At 43.9% G+C, this 22,007-nt stretch overlaps 1 long non-coding RNA gene across 1 annotated transcript in view; it reads right to left on the reverse strand.

The window, feature by feature from the left end:
• The window catches only part of LOC308070714, a 73,584-nt gene that overhangs the window by 24,814 nt on the left and 26,763 nt on the right, over positions 1-22,007 (reverse strand). The window contains exon 2 of the long non-coding RNA XR_013930811.1: positions 4,011-4,143. This is a non-coding gene — a long non-coding RNA (uncharacterized lncRNA). The remainder of the gene's footprint in view (positions 1-4,010; positions 4,144-22,007) is intronic.

Genomic DNA, 22,007 nt, shown 5'->3' on the forward strand with positions numbered 1-22,007 from the left:
GACAAACGACAAACCTTTCCCTTCGGACAGAGGCAGTGTCACCTCCACACACACCTCTGTCTGGTGGTCTCACACCTCAAGTCTCCAGTTCACACTTACCCCCTACAGTGACTTGATGCAAGTTTTTAACATGATAAATCTGCTTTTCTGATGCAAGTGACAAGCAGGGAAGAATGGCAAAGTAAGGTATATACAGTAAGGCCACAACAATAATCATACAGCAAAGATCTCAGTAGAGCATATAGAATTGCTCTATAGAAGGGAAGGTTGCATAATCAACCAGATGCTCTTCCATCACATGGGAACTGACCAGTTTAACATGGGAGGGCAGCTATAGCCCTGCAATTTCCTTCCTCTTTCCCTTAACAAGTCCATCACTAGGCCAGACTGCTTAAGGTCATTTCACAAATGGGAGGACTTTCTTCCCACCATATACTCATGCAAAGAATCATGCTAGTCGTGTTCTTTTCAGATACTGAAAACAACTATTTACTGATAGAAGACGCTCAAGTAGTAAGAACTTCACAAAAGGTCTGAGTAAAATGAGCAAGGCTAACATGGAGACAAATACGTACTGCTCCTGCTTGCTCACTTCTCATAAAGGCAATACCCTGAATTCTCTTTTCACTTGGATCACAGTAAATTAAGCAGCTCAGATAAGATTACATAGCTACAAAGCCTTCAAAAGTGACAGGAGAATCAGATCCCTTGTGTAAGCCAGAAAAATAATTTTAGTGCTCTCCCATGGAGCAAAATTACTTTCTGGCTCCTGTCTAGCCTCTTTCAGCCACAGGCAGCAAATGGACACGCAGTTTAACCCACAGCAAGCTTTCAACTCTCTAAAAGCTTCCTTACTCACTTGTTACTTACACAGGATTCCCTTTAAAATCAGTCACCAAAATTCACTGAGTCCTAACTTAGCAACAGGTGAGTAATTACTACTACTAATAATAACAATAATGCTTCCCCACTCCATCTCCTTCAAGACACTGAAGGGATAGAAGCAATTTGTACAGGAATTACCCCCCCAACCCCCAGGTTACTGATTTGCTACAGATATTCAGTTTGACCTACAGGGTGAAGAACAGCTGCAGCTTCATCCATAACCCTGTCTCTTTTCTGCCAGTTTGTGCCAGATAGACTTAACAAATGATTTGTGGAGACTCACGCTGTCACACAGTATTTTTGACCTGTTGGAAGAAAAGTAACATGAATTCAAGTACTTTGAGGACCTCATTCAGCTTTCCAAGAAGGTACCAAGCCCTTTGGAAAAATCTACCTTTAGCATCCCAGAAAGAGCTGCAAGGCACCAGACATTTTGACATTCAATTACAAAAGTGTCAGAATGAGGGGGGCTGCCTTGAAAATGTGACCTTTAATGGCAAGTGTTGAACACTGGAAATCTGGATCTGGCCTGTTTTGAAATTTGGACTATCAGTACTTCACTACACCTGTCACCTGGGCAAGAGCCAATTAGCAACAACAAGGCTTTTCTGGTCAAAGTAAAAAAATAAGTCCTGACTAAGCCAGAGTAAAAGACCAACAAAGAACATGAAGACCCTGAAAAACATCACGAGCTAGTGAAACCATGTGAACAGCTTAAATAACACTCTCAGGGCATACAGCAAAGCTCAGAACAGACCTAGGGCATTTCTGCCAATGGAGGGAACAGTCCTCAAATCACAAAACTCAAATCACATCAGAGATAATAAAGTCATTTAAAGTGAGATGTCATTTGCTTCATAGGGACAGATGAACATATCATGAAGTTCAAAACTCATCACTGCTTTCCAGGGAAAAGATCAATGTCTGAACAAGCAATGGGGATGGAACTGAATTCTCACTTCTAAGGGAAGCTAGGAGAGAATCATACCTTACAGAAAGATTAGCTGCTTGTGTCCACAGATGGAGACTTCATTCCTGAAGTCTTCTCATGCCAAATAAATTCACCAGACTATGTAAAAATCCTGACTTGAGCACTTGCCAGTCTGTGCATACAGCTGTAGGTAGGTAGTGTGTAATTGCATTTGCCATCAGGGTAATTGTGCATGCAAAATTGTGCAATAAGTATTTTGTACACATGGTTATGCTTTTAAATTTCCTTTCTTTTTTTTTCAAGAATGGGCCACTGTTTGAACAAATATGTAAAATAGTTAACATTATTAAACATTATTTTGAATTGTTTTAATTATAAAGTCACAAGTGAACCACAATGCTGTGCACTTAAATGACACAAGAGAGACACACCACATCACTGCTATGTCATTAGGATCTGTCTGTACGTTTTTTCAATTTGCCTGCAGAAAGATGGACTCCTTAAACTGAAGGTAATTTGTTACATGTTGTCTGGAATCTAAAGCCAATTAAGCACTGATCATAGTTACTACGCAGTCCTTGGCAATTAACTTGCTATTTTTGGGGATTTGTTTAATTTTATAGTTGGGGAAACCAAGGACTAAACCCTTCTGACAAAGAAATCACAGCTATTTCACAAAATGTTGAAAACCATGTAGCTCTACACTCAGATATAACGCGGCACTGTATACAGATGCAGCAGATCAAAATGAAGTTCAATGATCAATTTCTCAAATAGAAGAATTCCCAGCTCCAATAAGAAATTGCAAGACTGGACAGGGTTATCATTACATGGCAAACCTGGACTCTCAACATACATTCCATAATCCAGTGCTACAAAGCAGTCCAGGCTAAACAGCAGGAATTGTGTAAACTCTGTTACCTGCACTTGCCCTAGATGATAGGACTACTAAAAGCAAACATCGTCAGGAAACAATATACCATGGTACTGCATCTGTGAACAGAAGATACCACCGAGTACCCACAAGGCAGTCCCATCATACAAGAGCAACCAATGCCACGAAATGCAACACTGCTGAGCACGGCACCTATTAGATGTGGCCAGGACGTAGTAACTGAATACTGCAGTACACAGCATAGTGCAGATAATAATCAGACTCTTATTTCATAAATACACATACATCTATATACACATACATCTATATACACATACATCTGCATATACACAAGGTATTTTCTGAAGGGAAGGACAGTTTTTCTAGGCACAGAGAAGTGTTTTTCTTTGAAAATTAAGTGTTGTAAGATTATTAAGTTGTTGTAAGAGATGTTAAAACAATCAGATACCTAAAAGGGGAAACGTCAACAACAAGAGGGGGAAATATATTTAAGCATCCCGGTTAGGCAATCAGTTCTATCACTAAGATGGGGTAGGTGAAGTACAGGCCTCTTTAAAATCATAAACTTCAAATATACCTACCAACCCCCTTCAGAGCTCAATCACTGTAACTACTAAGCCCAAGGAGTCTGAGATCTTTCCATATGCAGACCCTATTTGTCACAGATGAGATTAAGAGCCACTCTTGCCAAATGTCTCCTCCTCCAGTGCTAGGGAGCTCCCAGTTGCGTTCAGCTCTTGGGCTGCTACTGGACCTCTATGTTTAAGACAATATAATGTAATAATCTGATTGTAAGTGATGCAGAAAAGATACAGCCTTATCTTAACATCTGAGTTGTAATTGTATCCAAAGGACATGTTGCACTTAGAGCAGATTAAAGAATCCCAGTGCAGGTGGAACCAAACTGACACCTTCCACTTTTGCAAAGAGTTTGATGTAAACGCAGGGAAGGTTTCAACAAAACAAATGAGGCAAAACCTCATTTGTTGCATTAGGGAACTGTAGTTATCCTGCTCCAATCAATAGCTCAGATTTGCATAAGCTTTTCGCTTGGCATCATTCTTTTGCCACTGGTCTGTAGAGCATGAAACAGCGTTCCCTGCTATGGAAGAGCCCCATCCACAGATGGGCAAGCAGCTATATACAGGCAGGAAGCACCTATACACAAAACCAGCTTCCCGCATACTCACATGTATAACACACATTTTCCATGAAACACTGACTTACAAAGTCACAAATTTACAGATACACCCATATTTTGCACACAAACATATGCATCACACATGTTTATGCACGCACCTGTATAAACACACTTGCATGCAAGCTTAGACACGCAGCGCTCTCAGAAATGCACATGGGTACTCACGCACACGTATGTGCTCACATGGATACGAGTACACACCCGTGACTTGCTCAAGGCAGCACCAACAACCTATGGTAGAGCAGGAAAAAAAAATAAAATGATTACAAGACCAGGAGTTGTCCCCACAGCTGAAATGACAAGGTCTGTCCTGCAGTCCTTCCCTTCAGAGAGGGTGGATGTCTGTGCGTAGGCAGTCACGCTCAGTTAGACACATATATGAGCACAGGCTTGAGCCCAGACAAACACACAGAGCCTCACTTATCCCATTAGGCACCTTTCAGTGGTAACGTGCACATGCCCTGCCGCCACTCCTCCCCTCTAATCCTTTATTTGCACACAGCTTTCATATCAATGTGTTTCATTTTCCAAATAATGTATATTCCCTTTTGTTTACAGCCAGGACACTGGGCTTCTTTGAGTCAGTCTCTATAACCATCTTGGCGAAGCCAGTCCCGTCTTGTTTGTTTGTTTTTGCAGTGACTGAGTGTGTAAGGAATATGGAGGGTGTAGGCGGCTCTACATGTCCCTTCACCTCTTGTGGGTTTTGGCGCATTCCTTTCAAAAATACTCTCTTTCAAATGCAGGGGACAGGATGCTTTGTTTATATAACCACTGCTTTTTGCTGAGGCTCAAACCATCCCAACACATCTGTCTCCAGGAGGCTCTTTTGAGAAGGTCCGCCTTTCTAAGTTCCCCATGACATGGACTCTGGGGAACAGCACGGCTTGGAGAGCACCTGCAAAAGGACCTAACTTCAGAGTTAACTTCAGAAAGACCTACTTTTAGCTGGAATGTGTCAGTTTAGCACCTAATTTTCTCCAGCTTTCTCTTCACCTCAGCTGGCCCTGAGTCTCAGTGGATGCTTTAGGAAGTGGAGGCTTCCCAGAACCAGCTCTGAATGCTGATTCCCACAACCAGTAGAGTTTCTGTGAAACTGTGCTGTTCTGACTGGTGGGAGTCTATCCAAGCTGTAAGGAGCAAGAAGTAAGAATAAGGAAAGATGTGTGAGTTATTTTAGTATAACCATTTCACTTTGGATTTTCACATCCATTCAACTATCTCTACATAAAGATTCATACCCAAACCCATAAACATGGGTGAATTGGAGCAGGTGCTCTGCAAAGACCAGGACTAAATTAACTTGGTAAGTTACCATGATAAGTTACACTGATAAAGGCAACCTTTACACAAGTGTAGTGAGAGTTATCCTTTAGCGGTATAACTTTTAAGTTAAAGTGATACAAATAATCCCGTTTTAAATTCCTTTCCTCCCTCTTCATGTCCTCTAGGCGTTCCTCTAGCTAAAGCAGTGGGTTGAAAGAGCAGAAATGGCAGCAGTCAATGGGAAGAGCAAGGTGCCATCCCACTGTGTCACCCACAGCAGGTGGTTCTCTTATACCCTCCTGTTACAGACCTATATGCTATAAAAAGCATATTGATATTGTTGTGCACACATGATCATCACACAGCATTTGCTAGCATTCAGTAACTTATCATGAATGTTTCATAATACTGAGTGGGAAGAAAAAATATGAAATAGTTCTAGGGATTTTTCTAGTACCACATTGCTAGGGAAGATCTGCTTTCCATAGCTAAATTATAGACACAAAACAACCACTAACTTAACCACTTGAAGGGAAGTGAGTACACAGCTAGCCAGGCCAAGGAGATGACACCAGTAACACAGGTTGAACGTTGCCTGTCAAACAGCAATAGACAACAAGGCAGTTTTCATAGGTTTCAGTGATTGCAAAACCTGAGTTTATCCAGCATAGACTCAGGGCATTTCTACAAAAAAAAGTGGAGGTTTTGCTTAAAAAAAAAAAAAGAAGGAAAGAAAAGAAAAAAGAGAGAGAAATGGAAAAACAATGATGCAATTATATAAACAGTAAGAAAAAACAGAAGGCCAAAATCCTAGAAAGACACGTATACTTAAAGAGAAAAGTTAGCCTTTTTAATCAATAAACATTGACCCGACATCCATTCTGAATTATATACATCACACACCCCTAGAATGCCTATACCCTTGCTCCTGGAGAGCTTATAGAACTTCCTGAAGGTGCATCATCTGCATTTGCAGTCAGAAATGAGGAGGACAAAAAAGTCAGCACAATTTTTCTAGTTCATTCAGACACCAGTGATGAAGGAAGCAGGAGTACCTAAATCCCACGTCAGCTCCATTCACTACATATGGAGCAGCAGTGCATTTGCAGGCTAAATCATCTTTATTTATTTGCTACATCTTCTATCACACACATTTAATTTTCATTCCCCAACTCAAGCAACAAGTTGGAATTGCATTCACCATCTCATACAGCCAAATTTTCAATTCCTTGGCTTGTATCTGCTGTACTCAAGATTCCCAGATGGTCTACTATCCAAATAATGTGAGGACCACTTAAAATCCATCATCAGATGAGTTCAGCTCATAGACTTAATGTAAAAATAAAAAGCACCAATGCTCTGTGTACACAATTCTTCACTGAGGAACAGCAGCCAAACTAAGAAGTGATTTCCACCGTGTATTCATACTGTAACTGTGATACTGGCAGAGCTAAAAGCAGCAGCGCCACAATGATGTGGAATGGAGTATCTTCTTATCTCTGCACCAGACCAATCTTAATGTTTAAGATCTCTCCTTCTAAAACAGATATCAACGGTGTATTTTACTGAAATAATTACTTGCTTACAAATAGCATACCAAGAAGTGCCTTAGCCAGAAAAAAATTAAATCAGTCTTTCCAGGTAGAGGAAAGACAGTTGGGTTAAAGTCCTTCAGGGTGTGCAACTGCTGCTTTTGCAATAACAGATTTTCCTAGTGAAGTCTGCTAAACTCCTAGACCAGTTAAGGAAATGTTTCCAATTATTATTTTTTCTGAATAAAAACTCCCTAGGTCTTTATACACTTAAGACCTATTCCCACTTCATTTATTGACACCTTAAGTGCAGCAGGATTATGCACATGAGGGAGCTGAGTCACATTTGGCTTTAGCCTCTTTTGCTATCAGGATGTCCCCTACCAGATCCAAGAAAAGAGTCTCTGAACCAGGAATTAGTTAACTCCATAATCTATGAAATAAAATCCTAAGAAACTGTTTGACTCTAAATTCTCATTCTCAGTCTTCCCACTTTGATTGCTCCTCACTCCTTATAAATGGATTGTTGACGTGCACCCATGTCCACTTTCATTAATGCATTTAATTTGCAAGCCTCACACATATTCCAGCTAACCATACCTGTATAGTCTTTAAATAATATGCTTAGTGCAGTAATACAATCGGATTAAAACTAATAATTGGATTGCAGAGGTTTTAGGCAAGCCTGGGGTCAGTGGGAAGGGATGACAAGATTGTTGTGCCATCAGTTTCAGCTGGTCAGTCGCTTTGGCATGTATTCTGTTATTGTTACTGCACCTTTTTCTGCAGGGCAGGTGAGGGAGATGATCTGCTGGTTTTCCTTTTTGCCAGGGCTGCTCTGACATAAGGGCCTTCTTTCAACTATGGTAGCTGGCATTCAGTCTGTGGCGAGCACAACCTCAACTTGTGCACCAGAGCCGTGAGCACCAGAGGTAGCGTCTGAATCTTTTCTAATCAAAGTAGTTCTACAGCGTCTTCCAGGTGCCAAAAGCAGTCTACTGTAATTACAAACATTAACAATTTCCAATTTATAGCAACTGTAAATCTACATATAATTTTACCTCTTTTATTTATAAAAGCTTTCAGCTAAGTCTTATATCCTCACACAACTGTAACAGCTGAACACTTTGGGAACTGACTTCACTCCAAAAAAAGTCTCTTTTACAGTAAGTGAAACCACTTTCTTCTGCATCTGCAAAGTACAGGTACATGGTTTAAGACAAAACCCTATCTCCATCTTCCTTTCTGTGCTCAGAATACTCTTGTCACATCTCTGATGCAGTGATGAACATCCCAACGACTACAAAACAGAAGAGCTATGACCACAAGGAAAAGGCAGATTTGTACAGTGAGATATTTTGATTACTAAGCAGCTTTAAAATCTGCTTCAGCTCTGGATTCTTTGAGTCCCAACCGGCTATTTGTACTGTTGTCCCCTGCCTGTATTCTTTGACCTTCTGACATACAGTTACTGCAGTCTGTTGCATGCGTCCCCAATCAGAAAGCAGATTGGATAGAGATTAGATAACATCGTGGTATATGGGTTGGGTACTTCTTTTTTTCTTACCAGTTTCCTGTTGATAGAATCACACTGATAAGCAGTTTAGTTGGTAGTTGAAGTATGAAACTGCAAAAAGGCTGCCTTTTAAAAGACATGTTCCAACTGGGATGTAGATGCAGACGCAGCCGAAAGATAGTTTGGTGTGTAGCTGTGCTCCGGTGCTTGGGCCCATCAATCCGAATATTACAGGAGCAACAAGGAGTTGAGAGGGATCAGTGTGGGTGCACAGCACAAGGTTAAGCATTTGTAAACCTGTTTATGAACATAGTGAGAGAAACGCTGCAGAAACAGAGGAAGCTATTTGAGATATTACTTCACTCTGGGTACATCTTAACCACTGTTTCTGAAAGTTATTGCTCCACAGTGCTTTAAGGGAAGATGAGTTAGCAGAACAGTGTGCATTTGTCTCATTTACTTCAGTACAAAGTCATCCAGGTTACCTCCAACTATCACAAACAGCTTAAAGTACAGCAGATTACATTGTCCAAAGTGGATGTGCAGCAATGCCACAAAGTCCTGCCAGCTGAGTTTCAGATGCATGAGCTTTGGCAGCGATGTGGGAACATCTATCTTATGGGCAAATGAAGTTTCACATTTCCACAGTTCTATCTGCTATGATCATGCACAGATCCAAAGCCTCCAAGGCCCATAACGCTAACATGAGACCCTAGTGAGAGCTGGGTTGGAATAAACCTTGGAACAAACCAACCCACCACCTGCACTTCAGTTTGGAGGCTTTTTATTTTCAATATCTGGACCTACTGGGTTGAAGAGCTCTTGGCTCTACAGAATCTGAAGGCCCATCTTTATCTTCCACTACCTGCAAGAAAAATGAAGAACTAGCCAATGTCTTTGCCGTTAGCGGTTTGTTGGCATCACAGCCTTTTTCAGTTGTAACGATGGAGGCTGTGGTTTCACATTCGGTGGCACAGGCAGCCCCCACCCTCCACACTCACCGCGCTGCTGGCACAGCTCTTGGTACAGCTGTGCAGTCAACCAGAACAGCTGAAAAATTCCTTTCAGCTGACAATTCAGTTTACCCCATAACCATGGAAAAAGGTGTGCTGATTCAAAACAGGAGCGGTGCAAAAACTGGGACAACTAGCTGTGGGGAGGGAAGTGGTCCCTGAAAAACCTGACAGGAATTCACAGCCTGAGAAACAGAGGCTGTCCTGGAAGATCTTGATAGGAAACTCAGCAAAGAAAGGGTCAGTCTGCAGAGGCAGCTCCCTCTAAGGCAGAAGGGAGTCACAGATATGAATTGGGGGCTGTGTAAGCAGCAGTACAACGTCAAGCAGATTTTCTTTGATTAGCTATGGCCTCTAATCTCTCCTGTGCCCCCCTGCAGCGAATTCCAAAGTTCAACAGCCCCCACTGGACTTTCCTGTTAAGGCTCAAATCATTAAAAGTATTTGTTTAGTAAAAGCTAAAGCACTCGGGTCCTGGTGTCTGAGAGCTCCGTGAGGTTAAACGCTGTCAACCATTTGAATGCAAGCCATATTCCACATGGTCTCGGTGATTCACTGGCAGAACTATATGGGAACACTCTCTCTAGGCTTCACCCTCCACCCCAGCTTGTTTCAGGAGCTAATGAAACTGCTTGGACAAAATGAGCTAGTGTGGTCCCAAACACAGTTCTGAGCACATGGCAAACCTTCTGCCAGAGCTTGCACACTCAGTGGAGATGTCACAAGCTGGCCTTCTGTGCTGGTTTTGGCTGGGATAGAGTTAATTCTTTTTCATATTAGCTGGTATGGGCGATGTTTTGGATTTGTGTTGAAAACAGTGTTGATAATGCAGTGATGTTTTAGTTACTGCTGAGCAATGCTTACACAGAGCCAAGGCCTTTTCTGCTCCTCACCCCACCCCACCCCACCAGTGAGGAGGCTGGGGGGCACAAGAAGCTGGGAGGGGACACAGCTGGAACAGCTGACCCCAACTGACCCAAGGACTATTCTATACCATATAATGTCATGCTTAGCATGTAAAGCTGGAGGAAAAAGAAGCTTTTCTCAGAAACAGTGGGATGTTTGCATTGATGGCATTTGTCTTCCCAAGTGGCCACCACAAGTGATGGAGCCTGGCTTTCCTGGGGATGGCTGAACACCTGCCGGCCGATGGAAAGTGGTGAATGAATTCCTTGTTTTGCTTTGCTTGTGTGCATGGCTTTTGCTTTACCTATTACTGTCTTTATCTTAACCCATGAGTTTTCTCACTTTACACCCTGAAGAATATGCCTCAACTGGTCTCATTTCAATTTCAAAAGTTTCTTCAGTGAAATCACCATGAATTAGTGGACAAATTCACATTCCTGAAAAAAATTTGATAACTTTGAATTGAAGCTGGACATGCTACAGGGCAGCTGGAGAATCTGCATACCTGCCCTCTGGGGGAAATAGCTGCCTGACCCTTGGAGGAGACAACAGGTGGGAACCAGCAAGCAAGCCTCCAGAGCTCAGAGCCCTCAGGGAGCGCTGGTCCCATGCATCCTGCCTGGAGAGCTGTGGAGGGGTCAGTGTTAAAGTCTGCTAAAGAGCACAAGCCTCTCAGGCTTCCCAGGAGCCAGAGATCCTGAAGATCCCAGCAGGTTATGGGAGATCCATTAGCCTGGAAGACCTAGCTGGAAAGAGTTCAGTGATGGGTTGCATAGAGCTAGAGCAGTCACTCCTCTCAGATGTCCAGAAAAGGATAGGTAACAGCCCTGAGATTTGAAGAGCTAGAGAGATGGGCTTCTGGCTTTCAGCTCTTCATCTGTCTATCAGCAGGCTCCCTAGGAGCTGGGCAGGTGAGCTGCAAGGAAATCAAGCAGGTTTTCAAACCTGCCCGGCAGGCAGTGAAAATCCAACCTGGTTTCTGTCAATTTTGCAGAAAATGTCATACTCCCCCAAGCATCCAAGCAGAGATCAGCAGGAAATGCTTTTCCTTTCCTCTGATTATTTTTGAGATTTCAAAATCTTTCCTGGTATCTCCTTGGAAAAAATGTTGGTGATTTTCACAAACTGAAAATTGAGGGGGGGGGGGGGGGAGGGGAAAGGGGATGGGTCAATTAAAAATGTTGTTTCAAAAACATTTTCTCATTTTTTTTTCCCCAATACAAAACATTCACTGAAACTGCTTCTGCACCTCTGAATACTTACATTTTAAAAATGTGACATACTCGGATGAATAAGATGTCCTGTTCAATAACAATTGTACTCTTATTTTGAATGTCTCTCTGCGTCATTTAGCTATTACTGAGCACTGAGAAAGTTGTAAAAAACGGGAGTTTAGTTCTTAAGCCTATTTGTATCTGTGTTTATGTACAATGTCTATGATATAGCCAAGTAAATAACCTTGAAAGACCTCACAGAAGTATCAGACCCAGCAGAACATTTCACTGGCACGGAAGACTGACTTGCCTGTAACAAGCAATCCCTTACTAAGAATTTCACACTGGCTATTACCTTGAAAAACAGCTAAGAATAATCCACTGAAGGTCTCTTTCACCCCAGTGAAGTAGGAAGCATTTGTTCGTCCTGAGTAGTTTCTTCCTTCTGTCACTGTGCCAGGGACCTAAAGAGAGGCTGCTCAATTCGAACCCCACGCTGCAATGCAGATTAACGTTCCAGTCTCCAGCACACCAGATCCTCCTGCCTGGCTCACTCACATCCCAGACAAGGCACGGGTCTAGCACTGCACAGTGCTTACTATGAAACACACCTCACTGAAGTTTACAGCAGTTTGGCACTCCTGAAAAATCAGGTCAGAAACAGGAGGCTTTGTTAGATTTAAACCCAAATCCAGGTGGTTACATTTAGACAGGCAGACTGTGGTATTAAAGGAAGGTAAGTGGCTTCACAGGGAGACGTGATCAGCTTCCACTTTGAGCATGTATTTGATGAGAGAAACTACCAAAGAAATATTGTGCTTTTGACCAAGACCTACTTTTTCACTTCCTCTCCAGCTCAGCACCGTGAAAGACCCGAGTATAAGTTAACTTTTACCTCCAAAAAAAATAAAATCATTATGTCTTTGACCTTTACAAATAAAACAAGAAAACAAACCACAGACTCACAGATCACTCTCAAACAATGTTGGGTTTGATCCAGTCATTGCTTTCTGTTTGAAAAGGGAGAGTAATCTCTGCAAAGGCACAAACTAGTCGTGTGTAAATATGGAGGAGCAGACAGAGCACTGCCATCAAACCCACCACCTAGGCCAGGTATCAAAGAGCCGCTTGTGCCTGTTCCTTGTGATGGTCACCTGCACAAAACAATTAAGCAGTTAATTGTTTTTCTAAAGGACAAAAATGAGAGTGGTGATGTGATACCCAAAGAAGTGTTATTTGTTCTTCCTGGTCTCATAATTCTTCTAGTTTCTATCCAGTAACAATTTGGTATGTGAACCATCTGAGACAGACAGCACCACAGAGCTGCTTGTTTCATTTGGGAGCTGGAAAAGAATGACTTTGCTGATGTGTGGACTGAACGGGACTCTGCTCTTGTATACTTCAGAGGGTCTTTTTGCTTTAAGCACTTAGGGAAAGAGAGAAGAAATTATCTTACAGAGGTTAATTCCAAATAAATGTATTTTTTTGTATGTGGGGAACCAACCTAACCTTCTGTTCCCAAACTGGGCACATAAATTGGGGCATTTTCACATGACGACCTCTCCTTTAGTCATCCTCTGCTGGTTTTTGTACAGTTTCTATTTATATTTTCCTGGATGTGATGGACATCTTGTTTGACCTTCTGCATAACACAAGGCCATGGAATCTCACCCAGTTTTCACTGTAATAAACTCATCTTGACAACAACATGGTGGCTGCTGCATAACATTAAACAGAAACGTTTAAAAACGCACAGCTCAGGTCCCAGGTGACTGAGAAGGAATGGGCTGTATAGAAGCAAGAAATGCCCACAGGTAGTATTTAAAATGATCAAGGCAGACACAGCTTAAAGAAATGCCCACAGGTAGTATTTAAAATGATCAAGGCAGACACAGCTTAAAGAGCCACAAGTCCTGTCCAGCACCCACTGCAGTCCTTGGAAGTGGACGCTGAAATGTGGTCATAGTAATCCTAACATGGGTCGTCGTGGGGAAGCATGAAAAGATTCACTCAGTCAATGGGTATATGCATATAACACTGGGAGAGGCACACTGAACCCACTATCCAGACCACGGTAACTGTCTGTACAAACAAAAAACAAGGAAGCCTTCCAGAACAAGCATGGCCCCAGGCATACAGAACACCTGGTGGTTTGGCATACCATGAGAAAACTTAGATAAACAGTTCTAAAAGTATTCTGGGACCAGGGAGAGTATTCCCAGAATCTCATGTGGCACTTAAAATGGGATCTTGTGCCATACCTTTGCGTCTAGGGAGATAAAAGTCCCACTTCCACAGGGGGAGGTGGCCACACTCTTCATGGTGAGTACAGCAGGCTGTCAACCCAACGGCTGGTCTGTTTTACCTGCAGTGGAAGGAGGGCTTGGCTGGAAGCCAGCTAAACAGGACGGATGCTAAATACCAAAAGATAACCATTTTAAGTCAAAAAACCCCAAAACATCCAAACCCCAAAGTGAATCTGGCCAAGCCAAAGCAATCTGTAGACTCTTTTATGGTGCTTTTATGATTACCATTACTGTTTAACGTTTATAGTGTAGTAGTGGTGACAAACAGATCTGAAAACTCACTGTGCAAACTAGCTACTGTGCAAATATGGATACAGTCAGGATGTCTTTGGAGTCATTTTCATTGGTACACACATGATTTGCAAAAAAAACCCCAGCTCAAATTACCTCCTGAAACCTTCTTTCAAGATGCGTATTAATGTCAGTAGACTTTCCAGGACTTGTGGTGCAATCAGATATTGGAGAGTGGTTGGATTTTGAAGCGGTCAGCTTTTCAAAGGGGACAAAGTGCTTATCCATCAGCAAACAAAATAAATAAGGCAAAAGCTAAGGCCAGCCTTAGACCATCCATGCATCTGCCAGCTCACGGGGCTGAGCTGATTTCACCGCAGTGGAACTTTGCCAGGCTAAAACAAAGAAACCACAGAACCTATGGGCAGCCACTGCAAGGAGGCGGGGGCTGTTCAAGACGTGTCGGGTATATACCCCCCCCAGGATCGCAGGCTACATGCTCCCAGAGTGCCCAGGTGTTGGAACTGCATAGTGCAAATCACAGTACAGGGAAATGAGTTACAAGAGATCAGCACACCGTGAAAAAAACTAACAAGAAACAAAAAGGCTAGAGCAGCTGATAAATGCCTTAGGTGCAAAGGGTTGATTAATACAAACAAAACCAAATCTAAGGATTTTGAAAGAGAAGGAAAAAGGAAAAAAAAGACGACAGTGTTAAGTTCCAATTAATGTTCTTGCTGTATTTAAATTAGATATTACATACTGGCGATGGCTGAAGAAAGCTAAGAAGAACTTCCTTGTCCAATTTAAAACTTTTGTACTTTTTCCTAAGACTTCAGAATTCAGTAATATTCCAGACAGTATGTATTTTCTAATGATTCTCATGTGAGACAACTCATTTTTCTATTCCTAGCAGCAGGGATACGGGACAAATAACTGAGCTGAACCTGTGCCTCAGTTTCTCTTTCCACAAAATGGGGGGATATCACTTTCTGTAAAGCACTTACAGCCGTTTGGATCAAGTGCAAGTTAAGTGCGTAAATGTAAAACACAGTTACTTATATTAAATCATTCACTAAGCTAGCCTGTATGTTGCTATTTTCTCCCCACCCCAAGCTCATAAAGGAACATTCTGAAAAAAACCAGTATCTTGAACGATCAATAACCAAGTTACCCATAAAGTCTGTATTTCATAAAAGATCATTCAGCTTACTGCTAGTGGGGGATGGAAAGCAGGATTTGTCAGGGAGGAACATGTTAGGGGATAAATTTCCCCTCCCCTGTACAAAGTTCAGGTTTCCCTGAATTTTGGAGCTGAGAGAAAGGCCTCTCATGAACTGTATCCTGCTGGGGCCGCATAGAAGATACCCATCCAAACCTAGATGGTGAGCACAAAAGAATAAAACCTCTTTATACATATTTTACTAACAGAGGGACCTGTCCACTGTCTTAACACAAGGAAGGAATTTAGAAACCACAGAACATACTCATCAAAAAGAGGGTAAGCAGCAAAGCCACTGGGGTTTGTATTGTTCCTTCTCCTTCCTGCAGGTATGTGGACAAGTGCATGTTTTATTCAGTTGGTTTGCACTGGTAAAGCTCTGGGGAAAATCTAGACTGTATCCTGGGTTCTGAAGGTGAACACACTAAGATCACAGTGTAGCCAAGAAGAAAAAATAGGTAGCGTTTTCTTACTGTAGTTGGTATCTGGCCCTTCTTTTTACATCAGAGAAAATTCTAGACTTAGAAGGAGAGCACAGTCACTTACTCAGAGTGTGTGTCACAAATACAGGTCCTCACAGCCGTAACGCAAGCGAAATACCTACCTCTCCTCAGGAGATGGTTTCATGTCTCTGAGCAGAGCTGAGAAATTCTCTACTGGACATAAAGCTTGACCTAATGGGACCATGTCACACTTCAGTGGGACAGTCACACTTTGTATCATGACAATGGGGGTAATACATCACCTTCACCCCCCCTGTTTTGCTGACTGTAGCTAGTAAGGTCCGCTGTCCATTTCCACATGCAGATCTGATTTGGAATGGGATGCGACTGATGTTGTTGCCTTTTCATCCTGATCCTATGCACACATAATAGCCAGCCCTGCACATTGGGACGGAGACCCAGCCTTCACCAGTGCTGTTCAGAACAGATCAAAATGCTGACCTCTGAGCCGTACTAATTTCTTGACCAAGACTCCTGATTTCTTTACATTCTAAAGAACTTACACTGAAGCGGTGGGTTGGGGGTTTGGTTCCCTCTGTTGTCGGTTGACCAGCAGTGCTCACATCTGTGTGCCCAAGGTAGATTGTCATCAATGACACAACCTTGTGACAAGGCTTTGATAGTCTGAGGAGAACTGAAATCTAATTCCGCTATTATAGTCTGCCTCCCCTGGTCTACTGGATCTAAACCAGAAAACGCTTTCACCAAAAATGACCTTGGAAAAAAACATTCTTCCTTTATCCGGTCAAGAGAAAAGCTAGAAAACCAATAAAATTTTTGGAATGAACCATCACTAGGACACTTTCCAGAGGCCAAATGTGCACAGATGTTACACATCTGCACAACCCAGTCAGCCAGCCCTTCCAGCAATATCTACTTGTTGATAAAGTACTACAATTACAAAACCAGCTTAAATGATGGAGTTTGTTCTCTTTGATCAGGTTTCACTGCTTTGTTCTAGCTGGTTGTTCAGAAGTCTTCCACATACATGGACATTTCTGTGGGATTATTTTCTGCTTCATTGAAAGACTCCATTTTCAAACTGACGGGACACCTCCTTTTCTTTCTACTGTGCATTATTCCCAAAGCGGGAAGTGATCTGAGTGAACAAACAAGCAATATCATTTTTTCTGGGAGGAGACCAAAGAACTGGTGGCTAGACGCTTAAAGTTTCTCCAAGCAGAATTGAAACTAGCATTATCACTGGACATCGGATCAGAACGGCATTCTGATTCATGCCTCCATGCTCTAATTTAGCCCCCTCTGTCTCAGATTAATACAGTAATTGCCATTCTGCAGCAGAATCTCATGAAGGGATGTTTTCTACCACCGATGCATCTAGCAAGCATTCACACAGTGCCACAGAACTGTGGGCTGCGGGGTATGAGGCAGAAGATGGAGGATAGCAAGGCCAAGCCTGGCAATTTGCTAGAACTTCATTTCATTCTTTCCAGAAAGGCCCATGCTGAGCACATAGCATTGTACTTTAAAGGCTGACATGATTCTTATCATAGGCAGACATGACCTTCCACACAAAGGACTTTTCCAACTTCCTACACATTGATTTTGATTGGAAAATGTAAGATTTTATATCCTTTGCAAAATCCATTTGTTACCATTAACTCCAATAACCCTGGCCCACCTTAGGACACGCAGCCATGCCAGCACACTTCTGGAACTCACAGACGTCTTGTCACAGGGAGATCCAAGCTTAATTACTCATGGACAAAGTATAACATCTTTGTGCCCAAACCTTGGAAGCAGTATTTTACACATGTGTAGGAGGTCCTAGCGGAATTCACTGGGATAGAATAGCTCAGGCACTTTGCAAAGTTCTGTTCTGTTTTACCCTAGCCCACAAAAAACAGGCACACAAATTTAAGTTCAGAGGCTGGGGTTTAGACCTGGTGAGCTGTAAGAATAACAGTTTGAAAACTGTCAGTGTTCAAAGGGTAGGAACTACCTGAAAAACAAGTTAAAAAAGGCAGTATCAAGAGTTTCATCCCATGTTAGCACAGAGCTATGTGTTGGCAGGTGGCCCATATGGGTCTTAGGCTGGCTTTCCGATAAGGCAGCAGGGAGGAGAATGGGGGAGACCTGCACTGGTGTACCAGAAGTAGAACTGGCTGGAAAAAAGAAGCTGCACAGATAAATTTGACCAGCAACCCCTTGTTCTGCTAAGATGCCTGAAGCCAAGGCTGCCTGAAAGGGAGAAGCTATAGACCCACTCCAGAACAAAGAAGTGAAAAGGCCTCGGGGTGGGTCATGCCTCGTGAAAATGACAATGTATTTTTAAGCTAAACAAAAAAAAAAAAAAAAAAAAAAAAAGGGAAAGAAAAAGGAACAAGGAAAAGTCAGTCCACCCACTCAGCCATACTTTCACACAAAATACAGCATAGAGACAGGGGCAAAACGTATTTATTTTTAGTGCTGCTGTTTGCTTATAAACTGCAGCTCCCCCAGATATGGGGTCACTGAGGTAAGAGACGGGTTACATACTTTCAGCAAAGTCCCCATCCACCTGAAACTTGTTTCCCTCCTGGGTCCTGACATGAGCACAAAGTTCAGAGATTTAGAAAGACTGAAATTCTCTCCTTTCTCCAAAGGACCTAACCTCAGTGTCCAGAGGATCTGACAGACATCCCCATCTAAACAGAAGTAAGCAGGACCTGCAGTTCTGGATTTATTGGGACCTTCAACATAAAATGGATAGGGGTTAAATCCAAACGAACAATGAAACCCTACTGACACTTAGGGATGCAGAATGAAAAATCTCCTCTCGTGTATCTTTTAGTGTTCAGGTTAGACAGTCTGGAGAGGGACTCACTACAGAATTGAGATGAGATGGTCTTCAGTTCCCAGAACATCAGGGATCCTTGGAGGAAAGAGGAGGTTCCTCAGGTGTTACAGAGGTTTTGCCTGAATTCCAGAATTATAATAAATGCCATGGAGGATTCTGAGAGAAGCAAGCTGAAATGTAACAGGTCAGACCTCAGTATAAGGAGCAGATTACACTCAAACCAGTGCTGCCACATTTAGGACACATGAATGTATGGTTATAAGAGAGAAAAGGAGGGAGGCCATAGCTTCCCTAACAATCAGTGCTGCGCCCAGAGGAACAGACATAAGCATGGGGAAAAGATGATTTGATAGACCCTTACCAACACTAGAGTGTGAACATACAACACGGTGCCTTCCTCATGCTCAACCTTCCCCACCCACTGGAATGGTGACCCACAGTCTCAGCCAAGAAACTCAGATGTGTGTGTGGCAGCATTCACTAAGTCACAGGCTGGGTACAGTTGCTCTTCCTTCTCCTTTTCATCTGCTGGAGGCCCCTGCCTTCACCAAGAAGCCTTTTCCTTCCCTGGTTTTCTGAGTTGCTGACCTAATGTTTTCCTTTTTTTTCACCCCAGTGAAAATATAGTGGAGCGGAGCAGCCCAAGCCTGACCATGGGGAAGAGTGGTGGGCGTATTACCAGAACCCTCTGTGAGACTCAGACAGTTCCCCCATGACCATGATTCTCCTGAGTGGTAGTTTCCAAGGGAATAGAGAAAGCCAGGCAATGAGGAGGGGGGACTAATGATGAAAATTGGATTAGAAGAGTCTGCATGACTTCAGTGTCTCTGAATGTCAAACCTAAGGGAAGGGAGAGGGAAGGAGAGGGAAGATGTACTGCAGGCTGCTACCATTTGCCAAGGAAAAAGGTTCTGCCTGGAGCAGGAAGAATTCCCCTAAGGATGAAGAAAACAGCTTACCTGTAGGAGATCTTAAACCCAATTAATGTGTGCTCACCTCAGTGCTACTGCCTCTCAATGCTTCAGATACATAAAAGGGAGGGGGGGAAAGGCAAGGTGTGTCTGTCAAAACTGCTGGTGCTGTGCCCAGCAGAATGGACTGGAGCACAAAGACCACAGGACTGGAAAGTATTCCTGTGTTGCTGAGTCAGGCTCCCGCTATTACTGGTAGGCACAACGTGAGGTGCTAGCTGTAGGCTAGTCCTGCATGTCCAGCTTTAGTCCTATATATATATATATATATGCTCCTCCTATATGCTCTTAGGAGGTCAGGTAGTGGTCAGGTACAATGACACCGCTGCTTTCCTTTGAGCCCCGCAACGTGAGTGGCTAATGCGCAGGGCAAGGAGGAAGAATAAGGTGGAAATGCCAGCCATGAGAGTTGGTCCAAAAAAGTCGGAAATCACATCCAGGTCAATTTCTAATTTTAGTCACTTTCTGAGGCCAACAAACACAACATACTGTTCTGCTCACCAAACCACAAACTTAGGAAGTGGCTGAATTCTGAGGGGTATGAGACTGCTCTCATCTGTGCATAAGCAATCACATGCACACCAGAGACACCGACTGGGCGGTGGCTTCTCTGAAGGAACAGCACCAGCCTGTGTAACTTACCACGGGCTCATCCCTTCTCCTCCCTGCTGCTGAAGCTTCAGAGTAGGCCATGAGTAGCAGATAGCTCTTACTTGTTTACCTTCCCTTTTGTCATCCTTCAGAACAGTGGGAGGCAGGCCACAAACTCATCACCTTTGACAATAAAGGGCTCTAGAGTGCTAACGACCTTGGGGCCCAGCTGATCTGGATCGGACTGGAATGAGCCAACTGGAGCAACTGGGAAAGCTTATATGGCATCATCTATCATCTTCGGCTTGGGTTTGTTCTGAGCCAAAGTTATGCAAACAGCTCATGGTCTGAGGCCAGTGACAGACCATTACTCACAGGCTGGCCTCTCTCAGCACCCAAGTTTGAACTCTGCACTCATCACCTGCTCTGACAGCTCTTGTCGGTCAAATGGAGGAACACGTTACCGTAGGATACTACTGTAGGTAGAACCTGACAGAACTTATGCATTAGATGTATGCATGAGCATTAGAAACATCCTCAAGTCACTAAGGAGAGCTAAAAATATTACTGCTTTGCTGCGGTGCTTACCAAGATGTCTCAAGTCAGGGAGATACTTCCTCTTTCATACTGGAGCAGCTTCACGTTCACCACAGGGTAAAAGTAAGCACACAAGGCAAACCACAGCATAGGTGATATGCAGCAAGTTCACACCTCACCTTACCCCACCCCACAGCAACATATTCCCATCTCCATACCCTCAGAAATAATTATTTTTAATACCCCCTTAGGAAGTTTTAATAACACATTATGCTGTCTAGAAGAAGTTGATAATAGGGTGATCTATCTCTGGTTTAGTATGAAGAAAGCCTTTATGCTCAGTGTGTTCTGACTTTTTGAAAGCAATGACTACAAGGTAAGTGGGACATTTCAGACATCTTAGTCTCATCTTGCAGCAGTATTCCACGACCCCTAAAGAACTGCGGGATTCAAGGATCATTTTTTTTGTGGAGGCAACAGCTACTCCTAATTAATTCCCTGTGTGGATGCTAATTTAGAATCCACTTTGGAAATAAGTAAAATTAATTTGCATTACAACACTCATATCCTGGAAGAGTATCTGTGCCACTGAGGGATAGCGATCCATTTAAAATTCATACATAAGACTTCATCCAAATTAATGACTCTGTATAAACAAATCATTTTTATTCAGCCACAGGGAGGGGAAAAAAAAAAGAAGACAACTTGTTTCCCAGATCATTTTCATAGGTAACTTTAAACCCCTCCAGCCAGTGGGGCCTGCCAGGGCTGCGTGGGGCAGGCAAGCGCAGCACGGTCAGTGCAAACGTGTTGCCGGCTGCTGCTGCCGGCCCGGCCCTGGGCTCGGCGCGATGCCCTGTCGCGACTCCCGCCATTCCCACCGCCCCTCGCGGTGTCGGTATCACGACACCGCAGCCCCGGGCCCCTCCGTCTCGGTGGTGCCCCGCCAGCCCGGCGCGGCAGCACCCTCTCCCGTCCCCGCGCGGCCGCCGCAGCCCCGGGTGCCAGGGCCCGGCCCCTGGGCCGGTGGCTGCAGCCGAGGACTGGGCGGGCCGGGCCGGGCCGGGCCGAGACGAACCGAGCCGGGCTGAGCCGAGCCGGGCCGGGCCGAGCCGAGCCGACCGAGCCGAGCCGAGTCCCCCAGCGGTGCCCGTCCCGGCGGCGGTGCGCACAGCCCCGCGCTGGCCTTTTTAGGGGATTTCCCTCGGCCCGGCTCCGCTCAGCTTCTTGTAACCAGAAACACATGACTGTGAGTGGTGAGGCGCTTACTGTTACTGCAATTAAGTCTGTTGGTAACTGAAACTGCATCACCTAATTGGAGCAGCACGAAAAGCAACTCCCTGCAACGCGACGCCCAGGGCTCGCCCGTCGCGCTCGGCTTCCAGCAAACGCGGCCTCTGCCTCGGAGGGAGGGCAGCGCGGCCCGGAGCGGGCGGGGGGAGGCAACCCGGCCCGGGGCAGGGGGAGGCAGCCCGGCCCGCTGCCCC

This window comes from Falco punctatus (genome assembly GCF_963210335.1).
Source record: "Falco punctatus genome assembly, chromosome: 10".
In the NCBI taxonomy this organism is placed as follows: domain Eukaryota; kingdom Metazoa; phylum Chordata; class Aves; order Falconiformes; family Falconidae; genus Falco; species Falco punctatus.